We start from the raw sequence: 24,069 nt of genomic DNA on the forward strand, positions 1-24,069 counted from the left end.
TGCTGAGCAGGGAGCTCGAGGTAAACACTACATATTTTTAAAATATCGTAGTTATCTGAAGGGGTGACTCAACCCCATCTTAAGTCTGAAGTTAAAGAAGGGTCCTAATTTTGGCATATGAGCTGTTAGCTGCACAAATCACAGTTATGCATATTTAAGTCTGATTTAGTAGTGAATTATGGCAAGGAAACTCATGGGAGATAGTGTAGATTCTCATGAATAAAACCACATTATGGAAGAACCGAGGTGCTATTTAATATATCAGGGTTTCATCCAATAGAGAATTCCAATTGTCTCCTGGACAGTCCACCTAGATGGTCCTCTTGAACCCCAAACTTAACATGTCTCCCCAATAGAAATCTTAGCTGCCTCCTGCCTCTTCCTCAAGCCATGTTCCATCCTCTAATTGTGGTGCAGTGGACAATTGTGTGCTTTGCAATAAGACAGAGGTTACTTTCCATCTCCAAAGCTGTCTCCTTGGCTAGGGAAATACACCCCTTGCTGGCCCAGACCAGTCTGGGGGATTGTGGGTGGTCTGGGGGCCTGAGCACTGGCTGCAGGTGCTGACCGTGTGATCCCATCTCTGAAAGCTCAAGAAGGCCAGCCTGGGACGACACTCCCCCTCCCTCCCTCCCTCCCTCCCTCCCTCTTCCTGTTTTTGCTTTTCTGTTGTGCATGGAAAGGACTTGAGAAGAGGAGGGACGCTCACGGGAAGCTCTCAGAAGGCCACTAGGACCAGCCTCTGGTCCCAAGACTGTCCTGGAGAAGTCAAGACAGCAGAGTAGTAAGTCTGCAGAGGGTATCAACTTGATGGCTGGCGTGAGGGAGAGATACAAATGGATTTCAAAAGTGTTCCAGAGATTGGTGAATGGCAGGTGACTAAGAGGAGCTGGAGGTTGAAGTCAAAGGGAGTCATTCATGCTTTCTAATGGCATCTGTCTCTAGTCTGCTGTTTGGTCATATGTGGCCCTCCTCAAGTCTCCAGCTTCCTCTACTCCTGCTCCCTGCGAAGTGTGCGGGAGTAGAAAAAGCTTTGTCCTTGAGGAAGTTACCTAACCTTTCTGTGCTTCAGTTAACGCAACTATAATAACTGGATAGATGACAGCCCGTTAGAAGGGGCGAGCTCTGATGGCCAGGTTCAGGCCCCTGGACACATCCAGCTGGGCAAGTGCCCAAGATCTCAGATGATCACGGGGGTTGTCCACAAGGGGGGCCGGGGTGTGGCAGGTGGGCTGTGAGCTTACATAGGGTCCTGCCATCTTCTCTCGTGGTGTAACATGTCCACCCTCGGGCAGCACAGCCCTTGGCAGAGATGTCGCAGAACCGTTGTGGATCCAGTCAGATGATGAATTGGCTGATCAGTTTTTACTTGCTCTTCGCCTACTTAGGGAGAGGACCAGGGGAAAGAACAGAAATTCCAACAGTCTTGGAGGCTCAGATTATTGAAGTACAGATTTTCCTCTTGTTGGCCATGGTTACTAGAGGTCAATGATCAAGTCAGCAAACCCAGACGTGGGACTTTTAGAGCTGAAAAATGGAAAACAAGGGAGAGCTGCATCCTGTTGGGTCACATCCTGTTCACGAAGGCAGGAAGTAGAGCAGCAGACCAAGATGGTTAGAAAAACATGACGCTTATGAAGCATTTGCACGCTATGTGTGTATGTACGTTTCGGTATACAATTTTTTAAGGCGCTGTGAATCAAGGCTCATATATCATGCTTTTTGGAAGTTCTTAAGCTTCTTGTGAAATAAAACTGGCCAAAAGCCAACTCTTTATTATATGACTGTTGCTCCATCAGTAATCATACCAATCTAAGAAATAAAGCAATATCCTATTGCCGTCTGAAAACTGGTCATAGGGCACTCTTTCCTCCAGGAATAGGAATGCAAGGCTGGGAACTTCTCAGCGGCAGTCTTAGCGAGTATGAGATTGTGGCTCTTGCCCAGAAATAGGAGCTTTATTGCCTCTCTCAAAAGGAAGAATGGATTGTCGCAACGTGGGCAGTCTGCAGTGGGTCTCCCAGGAGGCACCAGGCTCGTGTGGAATCGCTGGCACATAGCATCCCTGCTCAAAGCACAGCTTGGCTGTTCTTTATGCAGCTGCCTCAGCTGACAAAAGGGCTTCTTGGCCTCAGGCATGCAGAAGTCCCGTCTGCTCCCTTCTCTTTACCTCCACTGCTCTCACTCACCTTCTCTTTCTTCTCTCCCCTTCTCTTGCATGTGTTTCTTGGTGAGATGCTGCTTTGCATGAGGGTGGGATTAAGGAGAAAGCCACTGGCATCTTGGGTTGGATGTTGATTGTTAGCATCCTTCAGGAAGCGATTCGAGAGGCCCATTCGAGCTCTGGACTATCTGGTCACTCAGGACTGCGGTGCCTCTAAGATAAGGCAAGCATTCAGGATGGTGGTGCTCGAACTTCTGGATTGCTGGTGCCCCGAATCTGCCTTTAAGATTTAAAAACCATGTGCTTTGCAACTAGTTCTCAGTGGTTTTCTGACTTTCTTCCTGAATTTCTTTAGTCTGTGTTAACTAATTGTGCTAGGAATGTGCCACAGTTACTAGGAAATTAGCTCTTGGGAATATCCATGTGTCATGGAGCCTTCCAGGTAGGTAGGCCTGCTAAAGGCTTCACTTATCATCCAGTGGTTTCAGATTTTAGTGTTTAGAGAAAGAGAGAGAGAGAAAAAAAGAAAAGAAAGAAAGAAAGAAAGAAAGAAAGAAAGAAAGAAAGAAAGAAAGAAAGAAAGAAGAAAAAGAAAGAAGAAAGAAAGATATTGATGGTGTTAAGATCTATGCATGCATAGTGTAGTTTTTGTTCTGAAGATTTTACATAAGGGAAATCCAACAGGAATATTGCATGTAATCTTATCCTAACATGAAATTATGTTTTTATTTGTCCATATGTTCTTCTAGTTTCTGTGATAGAACCTATTTACAATATCCTAAGTATTTTATATTTTCATGAATATATATTCATGCATGAGAGATTTTTTTAAAAAATGACAATTAGACCCATTTTTATTGCTTATGGACAGAACAGCTGAATGACCACAGTAAGTTGGGGGTTTCCTTTCTGGCTTTGCCCCTGGGCCTCCAACATTTCAGTATTTCAGTTCAGTCTGTGCAAAGTGGGAGCTTATGACTAGTGACCTTACAAATCTACCAGGTGGAAAAATCACTGGTGCATGATTTCAGAATGATCAAGATGGAAAGATGTGGTTCTCAAATGCTGTGAGACTTATAGAACCTCAAGATCCGTGCAGGTCACTAGGCAGACCTGCCCCCCTTCTGCCCTTACCCCTTTACTGCTTATTTTTCTTTTTTCTGCTCATTGTTCCCCACCGTTCCTTCCTCAAAATCCTGTGTCCATCCAAGAGTGAGGATCCTACTTGCTCATCCCTGTGGTGCCTGTTATATGATTGGCAATGGGCTAATTACCGTTTTTCCTCCCGTCTCGTTTACTCCTGCTCCTTGATGAGGGAGGCACCCTTATCCCCGTAGCCCCACTTCGCAGAAGAGGTAACTGCGTTAGTGCTGAAGTCTCTTGCTCCAGATCTGTTTGTAAGGGATGGAGCTACTGTTGTCATGCAGATCTTTGCAATTACATCTTTCTTTCTTTTTAGTTTTTTAAAGATTTTATATATGGATTTGAGAGCAAGAGAGAGCACACACAGCGGGGTGGGAGGGGGGAAGGGAGAGGGAGAAGCAGACTCCCCGCTGAGCAGGGAGCTAGATGCAGGGCTCGAGGGGCCTCCATCCCAGGACCCTGAGATCATGACCCGAACCAAAGTTGGAGGCTTAACCGACTGAGCCACCCGGGCACCCCTCTTTGTGTTTATATCTTTCTAATTATAGATCAAATGCTTTCCCAACACTACCTTTCAATGCAGAGTCTGGTTCAGAAATGGTAGAAATAGAAGGCATGTTTTAGAGTCAGCTGCTTAAGGCACCTGAGTGGCTCAGTTGGTTAAGCGTCTGCCTTCGGCTCAGGTCGTGATCCCAGGGTCCTGGGATCGAGCCCCGCATCGGGCTCCCTGCTTGGCGTGAGGCCTGCTTCTCCCTCTCCCACTCCCCCTGCTTGTGTTCCCTCTCTTGCTGTCTCTCTCTCTCTGTCAAATAAATAAATAAAATCTTAAAAAAAAAAAAGTCAGCTGCTTATTATTGGAATGATAGGATTGCTCCCTATTGTCTTTTGTTTTTGTACTTTGAATTTACTGTCACTGCCTTCTACAAGCTAGGGACATTCATTAATAGACATAATTGTTTAGAGAATATGGTTTTATGTAATAGGTAAAGGTATTTCAGAAATGTAAACTGAAGGAAAAGAAATACGGCATGTTTCCAGAAGTCTCGGTTCCTTTTTTTTCCTTCTTTTGTAAACTATTTGGTTGGCTCCATTTAGAATCTAATGTTAACTGCCTGGAGGATAAAAATAACTTCTTTTGTAGTTTTACCTCATACAGCATCAATGTATTGTGGCTTTTCATGGAAAGATCCATTTTTAGAAAGAATGCAAGGCACCCCAGGCCCATGAGTAGTAACTGTTTGGCAAGATGATGCTTATGCTAGATAATCACACTCTAGAGTCCTTCTTTGGAGCCTTACGAATTGTTTTTTATGCAATTTGTACGTGTCGTTTTGTAATATGTTGAAACCCCACTTAATAAAAAAAAACCCAAAGGATATATGTATAGGGCCTTGGGAATTCCTTTTACTTCCTGTACAATGACTCACAACTTAAATGTACTAAGTTGGGTAGAGGAAGTATCTCTCTATTATTGTCTCACAAAAATATAAACTGTAAACCAGGAACAGAAACTGCAGACCTCTGCACGCTCCTCTCCCCTCCCTTAAGCAGAGGTGGTGTCTGTGGATAGTGTTTGAAGTCAAAATGATGGATGGGCCATGAATGGGATGATCCTGGAAAGAGAAAGGGAAACATTTTCTCTCCTGTGCTTAAATTCATGACATTTGCCTTTTATTTTTGGTATGACTCTCCCCAGGGTCAGAAGTTCTGTCATCTAATTCAAATACAGGCAGAACTGATTCCCTACTCTGCAGAATATAAATGCCTAACCAACATAGAAGACAATGACTAGAATATGGAATTCCAAACTTTGGGAGTCATGGTTTTCTAGAATTACACAGATGAATACCAGGGAAGTTACAGAGATGCTTCCTGAGTTAGATGAGTGGTCTCCTTCACCTCTGAGATCACATCATTCTGTGACTTTTTACTCCGCGAGGTCTGATACATTCTTCTGGGAGGCAATTTTTCAGCCATCTAGAATCTCAGAGATGTTTGACCAAAATAATCTGTTGAACGAGAGCTAGTGACAGACACTCTCCTTTCTGGGGAAGCAGGGCTGATGGTAGCTGGGAAGAACTGGTGACCTCTAAAGGAAAAGCAAATTTAAAGATATAACCATTCTTATTTCCACTGGAGAAATCACCATCATCTTGACATAAAAGTTACATTTCATCTAAAACCTATCATTTGTAAATAGAGCCATGGTTTTTCTGCTACTAGGTTTGGGCAGCTCGTCCCAGAGTTGTACTTTGCTCTGTGTGTGTCTATTTACTGCACAAACTGGTAGGTATAGTTTGGTTCAGATTTCCTACAGCCATATTATTTGGAGTGATAATTTCATCAAGCATTCAATTAAGTCAAAATGTATGGTTTAGAGAGATCATAAACATGATTTGATTTGAGTTTTGTTTTGTGAAAATTTTAAAAACGTTTTGAACCATGCACAGAACTTTCCAAGTAGGAAAGATTTGCGAAGTGTGGCCAAACAGGCCAGTGAAGTTGGTCCAGGGTTTCCAAGATCCCAGAACTCAGATCCCAGATGACACCAGATCTGGAAGGCTTACAGAAACAGTCTTCACAATTAACTTAATTTCTTTTCTATGTTAATGGGAGTAAGACTAATACAGTTAGAAGTTTAGGGGTGCCTGGATGGCTCAGTCATTAAGCGTCTGCCTTCGGCTCAGGTCATGATCCCAGGGTCCTGGGATCAAGCCCTGCGTCGGGCTCCCTGCTCGGCAGGAAGCCTGCTTCTCCCTCTCCCACTCCCCCTGCTTGTGTTCCCTCTCTCGCTGTGTCTCTCTCTGTCATATAAATAAATAAAATATTAAAAAAAAAAAAAAGAAGTTTAAATTTTCCAGATGATTTTCTCAGGCGTTGAAATGCAGTCATCTTGGCGCCAGGTAATCATTGCTATAAACTGGGGAGAAAGGCGGTACATAAAGGGATGGAATTGTACCTGGGCCTCATGATTACTGTGCGTTCTTTGCTCTGACCCAGTGACCAAACCCTTCCCAAGTGGAATAATTGCAAAGAAGCAAATATCTGAAAGGAGAAGGAATTGAAGTCATATAAATAAATTACAGAGTGATGAAGGCAGATAGCCAGCTTTTGTCCAAACAGATTCTCATAGTAAAAAGAATGTTTCTGTTTGGGGAAAATGAAAGCTGATGAAATAGGAATAAATTTGTATCTACAAACTCCAGTGTGTAAGAATGAGTCCAGTTTTCAAAAACAGCTTTATTGAGGTGTAGCTTACATACCGGACAGCTCATCCACTGAAACTGCACAGCTTGTGGCTTCTTAGTAAATTTATGTAGACTTGCCGCAACTATAATTCAGTCTTTGGGCACTTCTATCACCCTCCCAAAGTTCCTTTCTGCCTGTTTGTGGTCAATCCAGGCTCCTACCCTCAGCCCCAGGCAACCGCTGATTGCTTCCTGTCTCCATAGTTTTGCCTTTTCTGGGAATTTCATGTAAATAGAATCGGGTAACATGGAGGCTTCTGTGTCTGGTGTCTTTCACTCACGTGACGTTTTGCGTCTCATCCGTGTTGCTGCACTTGTTGGTAGCTGTTCTTTCCATTGCTGAGCAGGACACCAGTGTATGGGTAAAGCACAACAGGTTTATTCATTCACTATTTGATGAACATTTAGATTGTTTCCGGTTTGGAGTTACAGTCGATAATGTTGTTAACGGCACTTGCCTACAAGTTTGTGTGTGGACATATTTTCATTTTTCACAGATAGATACTTCAGAGTGCAATTGCTGGGTCAGGTGATAAAAGTATGTTTAACATTTTGAGAAACTGAAAATGTTTTCCAAAGCTGCTGTACCATTTTATTTTTTCACCAACACTGTATGACTTGGTATGGTCAGTCTTTTATTATAGTCATTCTAGGGGTTAAGTATTTTATCGAGGGATTAGTTTGCATTTCCCTAATGACTACCAATATTGAGAATATTTTCATGTGCGAATTAGCCGTGTTCATATCTTTTTTGGTAAAATATCTCTTTGAATTTTTTGCCCATTTTTTAATTGGTTGTTTGTCTTACTGAACTGTAAGAGCTCTTTATGTTTCATTTATAAGGCTTTCATCAGGTGTATGATTTGCAAGTCTTCTCTCCCAGTTTGTGACTTGTCTTTTAAATATAAAAGCTTTTTTTTCTTTTTTTGAGTATAGTTGACATACAACGTTACATTAGTTTCAGGTATACAACCTAGTGATTCAACTTCTCTATATGTGCTCACCACTAGTGTAGCTCCCATCTCTCTTTTCATTTTCTTAGTGGTATCTTTTAAAAAATATATTAATTTATTTATTTATTTAAGTAATCTCTACACCCAACATATGCTCCATCTCATGACCCCAAGATTTGCTCGCTCTTCCGACTGAGCCAGCCAGGCACCCCTTAATGGTATCTTTTGAAAAATAAACCTTGATGAAGTCCAATTTAACATTTTTTTTTCTTTTATAGATCTTGCTTTCAGAATCCTCTCATAAATATTTGCTTAACCCGAGGTCACAGAGATTTTCTTCTAGCATTTTTATAGGCTTAGAACTTACATTTTGTTCTATGATCTAGTTAAAACTATACATGGTGTGTACAATGTGGGGTCAAGATCTAAGTTCATTTTCTGGTTTGTTTTGTTTTTGCATGTGGATATCCAAATGTTCCACTATGTTTTGTGGAAAAGCTATCATTTCCCTTATTGAATTACCTTGAAATCTTTGTAAAATTTCACTTACCCTGAATATGAGGGTTTACTTCTGTACTTTCTACTCTGTTGTATTGATCTATATGTTGTTCCTTACCCCAGCAGCATACTGTCTCGATTACGGTAACATTATAGTAAGTCCTCCAATGGGGTTCTTGTTCAGTTTTTTCTTTTTCTTCATTATCCTAAGCCACTTGAATTTTCATATACAATTTAGAAATAGCTTATTAATTTCTACAACACAGAATCTTTTATCTTGTGACTTTGCCAAACTTATTAGGTCTAATAATTTTTTTGTAGATTTTGTAAAATTTTCTGTCTACAAGATTATGTTATCTGCACATAAAGACAGTTTTGCTTCTTCCTTTTCAATATGTATGCCTTTAATTTCTTTCCATTCCCTTATTGCACTGGCTAGAACCTGCAGTACAATGTTGAATAGAAGTGGTAGGAACAGACATCATTGCTTCATTCCCAGTTTTAGCGGGAAAGCATGTAGTCTTTACCATTAATTATGTCATTAGCTACAGGCTTTCCATAGATGCTCCTTTTCAAGTGGGGCAAGTTCATTTCTGTTCCTACTTTGTTGAGTTTTTAAAAAAATCATAAGTAAATATTAGATTTTGCCAAATGATTTTCTGTATTTGTGGAGATGATCTTATGGACTTGTCTTTTATTCTTTTGTTATGGTGTATTACATTTATTGAGTTTTGGATATTAAGCTAATCTTGTATTCCTGGGATGAATTCCACTTGGTCATGGTGATTTTTTGGTTGTTGTTGCTAGATATGGTTTGCTGTTTTTTTTATTAAGGATTTTGCATCTGTATTTAATGAGGGATGTTAAACTATAGTTTCCTTTCCATGTAACTTTTTTGCCTGGCTTTTATATCAGGCTAATACTGGGTTACTAAAATGAATTTGAGGCATTCCCTCATCCTCCAGTTTTTGAAAGAATTTGTATAGGATTGACATTGTTTCTTCCTTAAATGTCTGATAGAAGTCAACAGTGAAAGCCATCAGGCCTGGGTTCTTCTTTGTGGAAAGATTTTTAATTACTAATTCCATGTTCTTACTTGATATTGGTCTACTCAGATTTTCTACTTTTTTTTGAGTCAATTTTGATAATTTATGGGGGTTTTCTGTTTGTTTTAGAATTTGTCCATTTCATATAGATTATCTGTTTTGTTGGAATAAATTGTTCATAATAATCCTTTAAATTTCTGTTGGATAATACTGCTTGAGTTGGGTTGTTATAATTTTCCATTGACTTTAATCACAAGGGCTTGGTAGTAAGTACTAAAAGATGATGTAAAGAATCTCCTGTATTCCAGAAATACTCTTCCTTACTTCCACTGTGTGCTAACACTGTAATTTTCCAGTGGTATTCAGGATCGGTCACCCTCACCAGTATACTGACTCCTTTCTTTGCCTATTGATTCAGAGTTATGAGGAGACCAAAATGGCAGGGTGGCAAAATCATTGCTGTGCCTCCTAGTGGAAGCATTTCCCCTCTGGAGCCAAGATATCTAGAGCAGCAGAGAATTAGGCTGTGGGTGCAAGAACCAAAAACTTTGCTGGTAGATCACTAAGAGTAACAGTGGTGCCACTCCCATGTCCACCTCTTGATTCTGGAATCTGTGAATCCTGGCTGTGGGAGAAACAGTACCCTATTTGGACACTGATTCAGAGCACATACAGCCTTCTGGAGAACCTTAGTTCAGCCCTGGTAGGTACTATCACCTAGCTGGTGCTGTAACTGAGTTCTTAAAAGGCCAAGCCAGCTGCTTCAAGATGGTGGACAACATGGTAAGACCAGTTGCATGAGCATGGGCCCATGGCTACCCTTTATTTGCTGTGAAGTGAGTTCCTTGGTAAAAAACAATGTTGTGTGGAATACCATGATGATAGATAAGGCATTCTACAAGTCTGCGGATGGTAGTTTTGGCAGAAGCATCGTGTGCAGGGACGACAAATCCGTATCTAGAGTGTCTATTTCAGTAAGAAAAAAACACTGTCCCTTCCATAATGGAAGAAGTCCAATGTATCAACCTGTCACTGGATAGTTGGCTGATCACTCGGGAATGGTATTATCCTGGGGGCTCTGTGTTGGTCTCTGCTGCTGTTGGGCACTCAGTAGTGGCTATAGCCAGGTTGACCTTGGTGAGTAGAAGTCTACGTTGCTAAGCGCATGTATATAACCTCCATCCCTGTCACCATGGACGTTTTGTTCATGAACCCATTGGGCAGTGACAGGGGTGGCTGGAGAAAGAAGCTGACTGGTATTTACAAAAAGGGTTATCCTATCCACTTGATTATTAAAATCTTCTGCTGAGGTTACCCTTTGGTGAGCATTCACATGTAACACAAATACTTTCATGTTTTTCACCCATTCGGTCTATACATACACTTCCTTTTTTTAAAATTTAATTTTATTTAAATTCAATTAATTAACATAAAGTGTATTATTAGTTTCAGAAATAGAGTTCAGTGATTCATCAGTTACATATAACACCCAGTGCTCATTACATCATGTGCCCTCCTTAATGCCCATCACCCAGTTACCCCATCTCCCCACCCCCCTCCCCTCCAGCAACCCTCAGTTTCCTATGATTAAGAGTCTCTTATGGTTTTTCCCCCCTCTCTGATTTCATCTTATTTTTCCCTCCCTTCCCCTATGATCTTCTGTTTTGTTTCTTAAATTCCACATATGAGTGAAATTGTATGTCTTCCTCTGATTAACTTATTTCACTTAGCATAATACCCTCTAGTTCCATCTACGTTGTTGCAAATGGTAAGATTTCATTTTTTGATGCAATATTCCATTGCATATATATATGCCACATCTTTATCCATTCATCTGTCGATGGACATCTGGGCTCTTTCTACAGTTTGTCTATTGTATACACACCCTTCTTCCCCAAATTTCCTTGTTACCAATTTTCCAATCATGTTCCTTCCAAGTCCCTGATCACCCAGCCAAACCGTTGGCCATAGTCCATGAATCAGTCTACAATCACAGATATGGCCATTTCTTCTTCCATATAAAATGGACAAGCAGGTTGCTTGAAGTTCTGCCCACAGGGAAGAGTTCTCTTCACCACTGTCCCTCAGGGATGTCCCAGAAAGGGGCTGTAAGCGCTGCAGCTGTCTGCTTTCATGTGGGGCCTGCATATGTTGCGGAGCCATCTGTAAACCAGACCTGAGTTTTCTGTCAGTCAACTGGTTGTAGGCGATGCTCCTTGAGGCCACTCAGATGGAGGCTGGGAGAGAAAAAGTAATGTGGAGGCCAGAAGTAGAGACCATGGGTAAAGGGCATTTGGGCCACTTCTTCATGTAATTTGCTTGTGCCTTCTGGGTCCACTCAGGCTGTATATGCCACTTGAGTTTGATGACAGAATGCTGCTGTGCATGCCTAACTTTATGTCTTGATGGGTCAAACAACACCCAGTTCCTGATGGGCAGCTCAGGTCTAATGGTAACGAGGTGACTCACAGTTAAGTGTTCACTAAGACCCAGTAACTGACCAAGAGGAAAGTAGTCGTACAGAGAAGATGGCAGGGCTTTGCTTCTAAGGGTTTGTGCCATGATGTACCTGTAGGGGCCTGACAGAGGCTCCACATGGCATCTCTCACCTCCACTGACACTTTAAACACGCTTGGATCTGCCGGGCTCTATGGCCCAAGCGGCACTGTAGCTAGTGGGGTAGGCTGGATCTGCTGCAGAGACTTTTCTTGTTCTGGGCCCCACTCAAAACAATCAAAACTAGTAGCTTTTCAGGTAGGCCGGAGTAGTACACCCAAATGAGAAATATGTTCCTTCCAAAATCCAGAGTCCCACTTTTTGGTGGTAGGAGGGGCCAGATACAACAACTTATCCTTTACCTGAGAAGGTGTATTAATGGTATAAATTTTTGCAGTGTAGTGAAGTCCAGCCTCCTCTTCATTCAAGGTTCTGGATCTGTAAACCAGCTCAAGTCCCGGAATTCCTTGAGGGGTGATGGATTTCTATTTTCATGATTCAAGTTAGACTTCAGTTCACTTGGCTTAGAACTCTTTTTAAAATATTTTATTTATTTGAGAGACAGAGTGTGAGAGAGAGAGATCACAAGCAGGGGAGAGGGGTAGAGGGAGAAACAGACTCCCTGCTGAGCAGGGAGCCTGATGTGGGGCTCAATCCCAGGACTCATGACCCTCAGGTCATGACCTGAGCCGAAGGCAGATGCTTAACCGACTGAGCCACCCAGGTGCCCCGGCTTAGACTCTTCTTATACAGATAAATAAGAATTTAATTGACTGCCAATGTCACTTCTAGGGACACCATGATCAACTAGTCAAGGCCATAGTTCTCTTTAAGTCCTACTATTCTGATTACTGCTGTCCAGTAGGGTAACCACACCCCGCTTGTCTTTGGCAATTAAATGTCATCACTTGGCCCCTACTACCCCAGGATCTAATTATCCCCTTTGCAGCTAAGGACTGTAATTTAATGATAACAGTTACCACCATGGAGATTACTGACCTCAGAGAAGAGTGATTCTAGGGCTCCCTCAGAAATTAATTCCTCATAGTCACAGCAGAAAATGTGTCCCCTGGATCTTCCTAGGTTGAGTGAGCAGGTTTACATGACAAGTCCACTCTAACGTCCTAGTCACCCTAAGCTTTTGAATACCTCCTTCTCCAGTCCACCAAGACAGTTCTGCCATTTCAGCTTCACTTAGCACAGACTACTCTGGTCCATGCTTGAGCCCCAAACTCTTCGAGCCCTTTCTAATCCCTCAAGCTGTAGCATTCAGTTCAGAATCTCTGCTTAGTAGGCCCATATCGATCAGTTTGGCCTGACCCAACCTTATGTTCCTTCTGCCATTATCGCATGCCCCTAGTATCCATTCCCATACAGATCCTCCAGGTTTCTGTCTGGGTAAACTGGAAAAATCATGTACTTCTTTTGCAGTGTAGTGCACCTCCTCATGGGTCACATTTTGTTCATCTTTCAGGGCCTGCTGGGATTTAGTCTAGTTACAGGTCTGGAAGCAAAAAGGGGTCATGGAGGTGGATCCTGAGGAGGATCAACCGTGTCTTACAAGGCAACTCCCTCAGGGGAGGCCTTACGACTTCCTCAGGCAGTGCCGATGGTGGTGGAAGGGCTGTTCCTACTGACAAAGAAAGTTCATATGAGCCCCCATTTTACTGGACCAGTAAAACTTTTCTACCTAGTCATTTTAAAGACTCAGCCTTGTCCCAGGGTTTTAAGTATTCGGGCATTACGGAGGCCCCTCCGGTTCTAGGTGGTCTCTAGTTACACCTATTTGCCCATTCTCTGTATGCCCCGCAGGGCTGAGCCTGGGCTCCAGGAATCTTTTGGTGGGTCTGTAACCACTGAGCCATTCCTCTCTGGAGTCTTGTCATTTCCTTTCCACTTCCAGGAACCTCTACTTCCTGTCTTACTGCTCCTCAAGGACACTGTTCCTGTCCTGACCTCTAGAAGAGTAGAGACTTGTATTGTTCCTGAATTGACATCTGCTTTCTGTTTTGCTGAAATCCCCTCTCAAGGAAGTACAAGGCTCGGCTTCCTGATTGAAATGAGGGGAAGGGAAAACCCAGGAAAATCCAAATCCACAGTTTACAATTTTAGGCTATCACCCCGTGTGGGGATGAGATACCAACGTTGTTGAATATAGAGGGACATACCTCCTTACACTTCTTGAGAACTTCCTTTCTCTAAATCCATTAGGCATGACAGATTGTCTCCAGAATGGGCACTATTCCTCCCTTCACATCCTCCCCCTCTCGCCTGGGGGGCAAAGGCTCATGTTTGAGGAGTTTGTTAGTGTTACAGTCTGAGTGACTAGCTTCTGCTGATAAATCTTGTGTGTGGATTGTGGGGACAGCCAGCATCCAAAGTAAACAGTGATTGCCGTGGGGAAGGCCACATGGGCGCCCTGCTGGCCACACTTCAGCCCCGTGGCTGTCTCTTCACATCCTCACAGTCACTGCCAACTGTGACTTCCCCAAGGCTCTGCTGGAAGGGTGGCCCAGGGCTCTAGGGATGGCCCCTTGCCTCCCTCAGCTGGGACCTTAGCAACTCTGCCCTTCTCACCAGGAATTGGGCCTCCTGTGCCCTCACTTGGCGGGTGACAGCAGAGTGCCCAGGCTCTGCACACTCCTTCCTATAGAATCCCCCCATCAGCCCAGCACCCCAGCTGTGCTGTCTGGGCAGTAGTAGGCGATTCTCTGCAATGTGCTAGAAAAGATGAAGTCCTAGGCTGTAGCACACGCAGCTGTTCAAACTCATTTATTCCTCTACACTTTTGCTTTTGACATTTCCCCTGCCTGGAGTGCCATTCTTTATTTTTTCTTTTTCTCCTGGGAAGATTCCCACTTATCCTTTAAGGCTCAGTAAAAACACCCTCTTCTGGGGAGATGCTGTGTCTCTCCCTCAACCCTTTGCTCCCACAGCTTTTTGTTTCTGATTCTGTCATAATACTTATCCTATTGTAGTATATGAGTTATTTACCTGCCTGGGCACAAGAACCTTTTTTTTTTTTTTTAACTCTTTATCCTTAGAGTGGAGGGTTATGCCTGACACTGACACATATTGATGATGATGATGATGATGATAACAGCTATTATTCATTATATACTTAGCAGTTGCCAAGTACAGTGCCAAGAGCTCTACATCCCTGGTTTCATTGGGTCCCCATCACAGTCCTAAGGGTAGCTGTTGGTGGTATCCTAATTTTGGGTGAATTTTTCTTTTGTTTTCATTTTATTTAGAGAGAGAGAGCGCGCATGTTCGAGCGGGGGAGAGGGGCAGAGGGAGAGAGAGAATCTCAAGCAGACTCTGTGCTCAGCAAGGGGCCCCACATGAGGCTCGATCTTACGACCCTGAGATCATGACCTGAGCTGAAATCAAGAGTCGGATGCTTAACTGACTAAGCCAACCAGGCACTCCAGTTTTTGGTAAATTTTTAGGAATTCCTTAGATGGAGATGGAGAAGAGAATTTCAGTTTAAAACAAATAGCAAACAATGAATCAAGGAACACTGCACCAAAAACTAATGATGTACTGTATGGTGACTAACATAACATAATAAAAAAATGGTAAAAAATGAAACAAATAGCAGGAGCACGGGTGGGACAGCATGGCCTGTTAGGGGCAGGATGGGTGGTCCTGGGAAGGGATATAAACGAGAAAAATAGGGCTGGAAAGGTGAGCTGGTACCATATTATAGAGGCTCTTGGATGCCATAAGGCATTGCATTTTCTTGGTGGACATTAGGGAGCCATCAAGGAGGGGCCAATGTGAGGTGAGCCAGAGACTAGAAACCAAGAACAAGGGGTGCCTGGTGGCTCAGTCCATTGAGCATCTGACTTCAGCTCAGGTCATGCTCTCAGGGTCCTGGGATCGAGTCCTGTGTGGGGCTCTGCACTCAGCAGGGAGTCTGTTTGTCCCTCTGCCCCTGCCTCCTTCCCCCTTCTCTCTCTCCCCCTTCCCTCCCACCATCCCCTCCCCCCTGTCTCCCCCCCCCCCCCCCGCTCATGCTCTCTCTCAAATAAATAAATAAAATCTTAAAAACAAACAAACACTAGAAACCAGGAACAAGCTGCAGTAGTGAGCTAGGTGAGGTCCGGGCATCATCACACAGCTTGGGGGGGCCAGTGGAGAGTGAGGCACCAAGCTGGGGGCTGCAGTCCAGAACCAAGCAGCACAGAGTGAGGCCACCAGGTGCTTACAATCAGGGGAGGACCCAACGCAGAGTCGTAGGTGCCATTGGAAATGTCTGCACCAAGTCTGGTAGGCACACCAGGAAAGGAAGGTACAGGGCCCCTGGGACTGGGGGCATCAGTAAAGCTTTTGGGGGTGGGTAGTGCTTGAGCTGGGACTCTATTTCCCTGGCCAGGAGGGTACGGAGAGGCAGAGGCAAGGTGGAGGGAGGTGCCAGCAAGAAGACAGCACCAAGGCCCCCACAGCATCACCAGTTCAGGGGCCCTGCTGGGTTTTGTTTGTTTGTTTGCTTTGTTTTACAAAATTTGTTTTGCATAAGTAATGCATGTTTACTGTAGAAAATGTATCAAATATAGAAAACAAAAAGAAGTTTATTATCCTACTACCTAGAGATAATTATTTAAAAAATTCAGTGAATATTCTTCCACTTTTATGTATGTTTAAGAATATGCATACAGATATGTAGGTGTATGTATATACACACACACACACGTGTCAATAAGTGGGAAAGTGTAAGTGTACGTGATGTCTCTCTACCTCATCTCTATCTATACTGAACATCCTGCTTCACCTGCTTCAGGGATAAAACAAGTTTACTTTTCTCGAATGTTCCAACAACACTCACTTAGAATGTCCACCAGCCTCGCCTGATGGGAAGTCTTGTCTTCCTCTAGGGTTCCGGAGTAATTTCCAGGACTATTCAAGGAACCCTTACCTATTCTTCAACTCTCCTCATGCTACTGCTCCCTGTCTGACCTGTACTTATGCCTGAGATTTAAATAGGAGAGGAAACTGTGGAGGGACACTTCATTCCAACTGGAATGAGAACACCTCCTGGACCAGGAACCATGTCTTTCTTGTCCACTGCTATCCCCCCAGTACTTCAAATAAGACCCGCCATATAATACGTGTTCAATAAACATCTGAGTGAATGAATTCACACTTCCGCTTATTCATGCAATGAACATGGATTGAGCATTTTTGATGTGTTGAGTTCTGTGCTCGGGGTTGGAAGTGCACATGTAGGCAACATGAAACTTTCATCCGTGATGAAGACTTAAAGATGAGCAGCTTTAAAAAGCAACCTAGGCTTCCATGGGAGGTGGTGAACTTTTCTCTGTAGGAGGTATTCAAGCAGACCACTGACCAGGGTTGTAGAAGGAATTCCTGCTTGGGAAGGGATGTTGGACTAAATGACCACTGATGGACCTTCTAAATGTAAAATTCTATGATTGAATAAATTTTAGGTAATCTTTTCTAACTTATGAGTCATAACAACCAAATAAATCACAGAAGGATTCCAAAGAGGCTATATTTACAAATGAAAGGCAAATATTCTCTTGGGATCCACATTTGTTGATAATAAATGAGATTTCTTGAGAAGCCTACAAGAGGTTGTTCTCAATAAGAAATGGATCATTTTTAAATAATGGAATTACAGAAGTATTAACTATCAGAATGTGTTTAAATATTTGTTCTTTAATTCAATCTGTTTACCATAGTCAAAACGCATATTTACAAAGAATCTCCAAATGCAGCTACAGGTACAAAAGGCCCCGTGAACCACACGGCCGTGGGCGCCGCCCTCACCCCGTAGGAGGAGAAAGAGGCTCTCAGACCTACCGCTCTGCAGACGTGTCTGCCATGAAGCTTCTCCAGAGGAAGTCCCTCCAGCCTCTTGCACTTGGGCCACAAGGACACTAGCTGCATTTCCTCATTCTTCCCTTTTGGGGGCAGAGGCCAAGTTCCCCGTTGCCCCAGGCAGGAGGGAGGCAGTGTGGGAGAAAAGTCAGACCCGGAGGAAGGGGCAGCGCTTGAGCCAAACTCTGCTTTGTGGCCACACAGCTCCCCAGGGCGGCCCTCCTGGCGTCCTGCGGTTCACCTCCCCAGAGCTTCACCCCAACACCAGCCAGCCCTGGCCTCTCGGCACTGAGCCTCCATGCTCTGCCCTGTCCGGCAAGACCTCATTCTAGGCCACATTTTAATCACCTGGGCCCAAGGACTAGGCAACCTCTCCCGCCTCCCTGACTCACCTGGAGGTCAGTGCCTCAATGCCTGGTGTGCAGGTGGAGGCTGGGAGCTGCCGGCAGGCAGGGCGGAGAGGGGAGAAGGGCTAGAGTGGAGGGTTTGCCTCTGCCTCAGACCCAGAGGACCCCGGTTTCTATCTCATTCTCTTGGTAGCCTCACTCTGGCTCCTTGTGGCGTGGACTGTGGTGGAGGAGACTCTCTCACAAACATGAGGCCAAAGGCTCCCTGGCTGGTCTCAGACCTCAGAGAAGGAATGGGGAGCAGAGGGAAGGTGACCTCTCCATGCAGGGCTCCTGAGGAGAGCGTGCATCTTAGTCCCATGGTTTTACCTTTTGCGGTGTTGTAGTCTTTTAAAAAATGGCAAAAAAACAAAACAAAACAAAACCTTTATATATAAAAATTTGGAGTTGGGATGGTTGAGGAAATGAGTTCTGTGTGTGGCATATAAATCTGACTCAAGGAAATAACAGCTTATTTCTATAAAAGTTTTTATTCCAAACTAATTTTACCCAGTAGTTTTGAAAGACAAAGTGCTTGAGCATTGATCCTCCCGTTCTGATGTGCCATGAGTAGATGAGTGGCTCTTCCCTCTGCTTCTGACAGATGAGGAGACTGGGGCCACAGAAAAGCCAGAGGACCTTCTTAGGCGAGAACCTGGAGTCTCTGCCCTGAGTGCTTTCTTGAGGGCTGTGGTCAAATGAGCCAGGTGTGAGCATCGCAGAACCCCTGACACACAACTAAGTTCTTAATAAATAAATGCCAGACAATCAGCAACCCCCACCATAGAATCTCTCATGGTGTCCTGTACTTTTCCCTTATAACGTGAATTGCAACCTTCAATTATATATTTATTTGTCTGATGTCAGTTCTCTCGCAGCCACGTCATGAGGACAGAGACCACTTCCGCTGTGTGCACCATCTCGTGTGCTTAGCAAGGCACCTGGCACCCAGGAGGTCCTTGCCAAATAAATGTTACGTTAATGAATGAACAACCGGCTTTCTTGTAACAATTCTGCACAGTCATGACTCTTGGCCACAAAACTTTTCTGCCTCAGCAGCAAGTCAACTAAATGGAAATAATAGTATATATTTTCTGGAGAATCAGTTGCCTCCCTCTAAGTTGGGAAATGGCACTGCTTGGACAATGCAGCTGTTCCAGGTGAGGTGCCAGGTTGCTGTGTCCTTGGCAGCCAGGGCTAATTTTTTTAAAAAGATTTTATTAATTTGATAAAGAGAGAGAGAGAGATCACAAGTAGGCAGAGAGGCAGGCGGAGGGAGAGGGAGAAGCAGGCTTCCCGCGGAGCAGGGAGCCCGATGCGGGGCTCGATCCCGGGACCCTGGGATCATGACCTGAGCCGAAGGCAGATGCTTAACTGACTGAGCCAGGCACCTCATAGCCATGGCTAATTTGTCTTCTTTCCCCACCCATGAATTAATTGGAAGGAAGATGTTACCATTGACAAGACCCAATCAAATTATAAATTTATACCCCAAACAAAAGTACTACCATGGTATAAAGGAAAATGAGATGAAATATCTCAAGGAGCTCCTGGAGTAGAAGCCCTTTGAAGACTGTCATGTGGCCATGACTCATCAGTCTAGGATCTTCCGTGGAGCTCTTTCTTGGCTGCACACTGAGCTGGGCCCACGGGCCCACGGGCCCACGGAAGCTGCTCTGAATGCAGACACGGGCACACACTGGTAACGAGGACATGGTGTACATGTGCTGTGGGGGGCAGGCCATGCGCTCGGAGAAGAGGCCTTCTGACCTCCACAGAGTCTTGGAGACAAGCGCAAATTAGCCAGCAAAAGAAGGTGCTCCAGGTGGAGAGGACAGGATGATGAGAGCCACGAAGGCATGGGAACTCCTGGCAAGTCTGGAACCCATCCCTGCCTGTTTTCTTAGGGTGTATGTATGGTTTAATGGTTATTGTTCGTTCCTGTTCATGGTAGCAGTGTTTGGTGGTGTTTGTTTCGGGTGACAAGGGGCTTTCTCACCTTGCAGTGGTTACCAGGTATATCTCTGAAAAGCCACACTCCTGGTCAGTTGGCGCCAGTGGGGAGATGAGAAGGCATCCTGTTTCCAGCTCTTTCCTGTAACAGAGATCCCAAGAGACCACTGTGTTTCCATATTTCTGATTCATTTCAAGGTCTTTCCAGGTTTGGGAAACGGGAGACCTCTTGCCTAAGCTCTTCCAACAGAGGTGGGAACTGGAGCCTTGGGCCTGGGAGAGGCGGGTGGGCTGAATGGGCAGTTTGGCTGGCTTCCCCTAGACACAGATGTCTGAAACCTCTGTGGAAAATTCCAGTGGGCTGCACTCTTGCCCCCCCAGATGGCTTGTGGAAGAACCAGGCCATAGCCAGTTGGGGTTGGCTTATCTTGCGGGTGGACCGCTGGGCAGCAGCCCCAGGAGAGACACACCCTCAGTTCAGCCTGTTCCTCAGCACAGCAAGCTGCCTTGTTTTCCCTCAAGGCTGTCTGTGTTTACACTGATTTTACTTGTAAAGTGACGTGGGTGGGGGAGGGGAGGAGGGTGGGCAGGGTTTTGTCCACAGGTGAAAAACAATAAGGCCTGGCTTTCTGTGAGCTCATTTTGCTTCCACGTGGAAGCTAAAGCTTCCTTTCTGACCCAGGCTTACTCAGGGCTTTGTAACACCTTTGTCACCATGAAGTGATTAGTGGCCCGTGTTCTTATTAAGGCTTCTGAGAATTTCCACATTCCAGGGCTTTGGGTCCTTACCAGCAGCTCAGGTTTCTGTCCCCACGAACTCAGAGGACTCATAATGTTCTCATTACTAGTTTCTTCTGATCAGTTGAGGAAAGCAGACAGTTAAAGGTTGTAAAACACTTAAACCTAATTGGGAAAAGTGGGCATTTAGCCTCTCTACTCAGTCGATGACCCCTTTGCTCTCATCTGGTCTTCTCCAGATTTGGGACGCAATGCTGCTCCGTTCTTTATCTTGCATCTCTTTATGGCCCCTTTCTCCTCTGTAGCCGGAACCGCAGACTCGAAGGCACCTGGGGACGATTTAGCCCACCCCCTGCAGGGCACACTTGAGCACCCAGACATGTTGACAGCTGTGCCTGAGATCACACGGTTATTTAGCGGAGGGGCTGGGTCCAGGACCCAGGCTTTCCTGCCTCCCAGCTCAGCTGTCAGTCCACTTGCACTGCCTCCCTCCTCATATCTCGCCCCGGGTATTTTATGAAATTCCTTCCCCCAACTCTTCATGGCCCTGTAACCAGAGCGTGATGTTCTTTACATAGATGATATTTAAGAAAAGTGTTGCCTAACTTTTGATTTGCTTGGGGTTGCAATACCAGCTTGCAGGAAATGCACTGGGAATGTGTGGGGAAACTGCAAAGCATCCTCTATGACTTCGGCATTTGGTTTTCAAAAAATGGAGCAGTGATGTCATTCACTCTTGAACAGAAAGAACAAACCAAGCTTGTTTTCAGGGTCTAGCAGAGCACTTCATGCAGTGGTTGGAATTCTCTTATTGACCATTATGCTGAGTACAGGGCATTACCTGTAAATTGTCAAGTCTCTGGATCTTTTGGGCTTACATGGAAAAGCATCTTCTCCAACATGGGGAAGAAGGTATAGGCTTTGCAGTTTCATGTAAGTAAAACCCAAGTAGTATCCTCTGGAAGGCCAACTACCACTGTGGCCTGCTTTCTATGTGCCCGATATGGTGCCCTGTTGTACACATGGCAGCTCATTCAATCATCAGCCCTAAGTGGTAGAATTTATATTATTCCTAACTTTATGAATGAGAAAAGTTGCTTGTCCAAAGTCACACAGCTAGAATGAGGCAGAGCCTGGAGTCAAATTGGCTGACTATAAGCCTTCCAATTCAAAAGGGTCTGAAGACAGAGCAGGAGGGCTCCTGGGGACAAGGCCATTGAGCTGCAGTCTCCCCTAGAGGCTGGGCTTCTGTTCTTCACGTTCACACTCCTAAAGGGGACAGGGCAACCCTTGTTCATGTCTCTTTTCCTCTCTGTTCCCACCTCCATCTTCTATCCCCATGGGAGGATGAAAAACAAGGACAGGAGGTCCAACCACCTCCATCTGCCCTCTCACAGCAATGAGGATGGCCCAGACTCTGGTGTGATGGGCTGGTACCTGGTCTCAAGCTCCTGGCACTAGGGTTTGGAACACAGCTGTTCATGCTCCATGGAGGACAGAGGGATGCTGTTTACCAACCTCTAGTCTCTGAACTCAGTCTAGTGGCCTTTCAGAAGTCACGCTCTACAGGAATGAAAGTTATGGAGAAGGAATTTTGTTATCCTCTACACACGTCTAGGTCAAGTTTATGATTGCCAGATAAAACAAGTATAATTTGTCCTTCCCAATAAACTTAAACAGACATGGCCCAGAAACATTTTCTCCGTGTCTTTAGATGATCACTCTTCTCTGCCTGGTGTCAGGTCTATAGAAAAATGTGACACCCTAGTAGTGAAAGCCCACACCAGGGTTTGAGTAATATCGGCATAACTGTTAGATTTTATTTTGTTATTTTTTTAACTTCATCATACACCCCTCAATAGAACTAAAGACTCCCTGTCCTAAGGCATCTCGTGATCTAATGATGTTATTGGGAAGTCACTGGTTTTTATTGTAGATGTTTTGTAAATCAAAACAATAGTTAATGTATTTTAATCCATATAAACAAGCCTATTAAGAAAAAAGAGGAGGAGCTATCCAACGTCGGGAGATTCATTATTCTTAGAGTTTGTTGTACTGTCTGTAACAAAAAGTTTTTTTTTTGTTTTATTTTTGTTTTTTAAACCAATCACAAGACCATTAAACATGGTGGTGGGGAGTAAACCTATAGGACCACTTCATAAGGAGCAATGAGCACTTGAAAATGATCAGTGTTTCTTTAAATTTGGGATACTTTGGGTGCTCTCAGGGAATGAATGAGAAGGACTAATATGTAAATCCCATTCTGCCTTAGTCTTGTAGCAGGATGCTCAGTTACATAAGGAAATAAGCAAAGGTTAGAGAGGTGAGCAGAGTCCAGATGAATTTACCCAGAAGGTTGTCCCAGATCAGTGGGGGAAGCAGAAGAATGTAGCTTCTTTCTTATCATTTGGATTGTCTGGAAATCCACCTCCACTGGTATGAGGAGAATTGCCATCACTCTGTGACCTCCCAAGCCCTTCCAGGATTCCCAAGGAGCTGGAAGCTCTCAAGCCAGTCAAACTCCTTCAAGACTCAGCATGCTTCCCAGAATCTTCTCTGTCACATGGAAGACTAGAAAGTATTTCTTATCTTGATGATTGGCTTCTGGTCCATTTGAGGATTCAACAGCCAAATGTGAAAAGGGGGATGCAAGATGAGGACTAGATCTAAAAATTGTTAAGGCAGAAAACAGACATGTTGATAGTCTGCATTCAAGGGTATAAAGGAAAATTTACCTTTGGGACATCCTAGTCATTTTGGAAGAAACAAGTAGGTAGCCCTTCCTCCATTATTCTGGTCAATATGGTAGCAGCTGACCCTGTGTCCCCATTTCAGAACATCTAGGGAGTTAATTTTGTTCATTGCTGTATCTATAGCATTTAGGGCAGTGGCTGGTACAAAATAGATATACAATAAATATTAGGATTGAATAAATGCTTAATCAAAGGAGGTAATTCTCTCCTGCTGTCGGGATAAATGTGGAGGCTGAGAAATATGTTCTGAGAACTTGGCATAAGTGCTTGACAGTTTCCTAAAGAAGCAACATCTTCTATAGTGACTGGGAGTTATTGAAAGAATGCTCTTGGAACCATGTACCAACCTTGTACGCACTTACGGCTTGACCTGAGGCCCTCATACGTCTATCATACTATGTCCATGGAAAAATGCATCTGAGTTCCAAGAAGCAGCTGATAAATGACCTTGAGAAATATAAACCAAACTTAGTTGAGACCTGCCTGAAACTCTAGGTCAGCTGTGGCTGTTTTGCAATTTGTCCACAAATAAGGCATTGCTGGGAAACATGAATGGCCTTTGTTCTTGTGGTTAATTTCTAGCGGGAAGTGTTATCGTATCAGGAATGTAGACTTGGACTTTATAGACCACCATGTAGCTATAGACATTGCCTCAAGTGGCTCAGGGAGACCAGAGGATCTTAAATAAACCATGAAGGAGTCTTTCCAGGTACGTTAATATCTTCGATGCTCTGGCTGAACAGAATGTGGCCCAGAAACATCATAGTTGGCCACCAGCAATCATGACTTTCTATGAGATGCAGATGAAGCAGAGCAAATCGGCTATCATCTTAGAAAATCATAA

At 44.2% G+C, this 24,069-nt stretch overlaps 1 long non-coding RNA gene across 1 annotated transcript in view; it reads left to right on the forward strand.

Annotated features, from left to right (window-relative positions):
* The first annotated feature begins 659 nt into the window (after positions 1–659).
* Positions 660–24,069, forward strand: part of LOC135364145 (uncharacterized) — an 81,770-nt gene continuing 58,360 nt past the window's right edge. Inside the window, exon 1 of the long non-coding RNA XR_010410829.1 lies at positions 660–784. This is a non-coding gene — a long non-coding RNA (uncharacterized LOC135364145). The remainder of the gene's footprint in view (positions 785–24,069) is intronic.

This window comes from Mirounga angustirostris, unplaced genomic scaffold (genome assembly GCF_029215605.1).
Source record: "Mirounga angustirostris isolate CCGP_5_RB_7025 unplaced genomic scaffold, mMirAng1.0.hap1 SCAF_4, whole genome shotgun sequence".
Lineage (NCBI taxonomy): Eukaryota > Metazoa > Chordata > Mammalia > Carnivora > Phocidae > Mirounga > Mirounga angustirostris.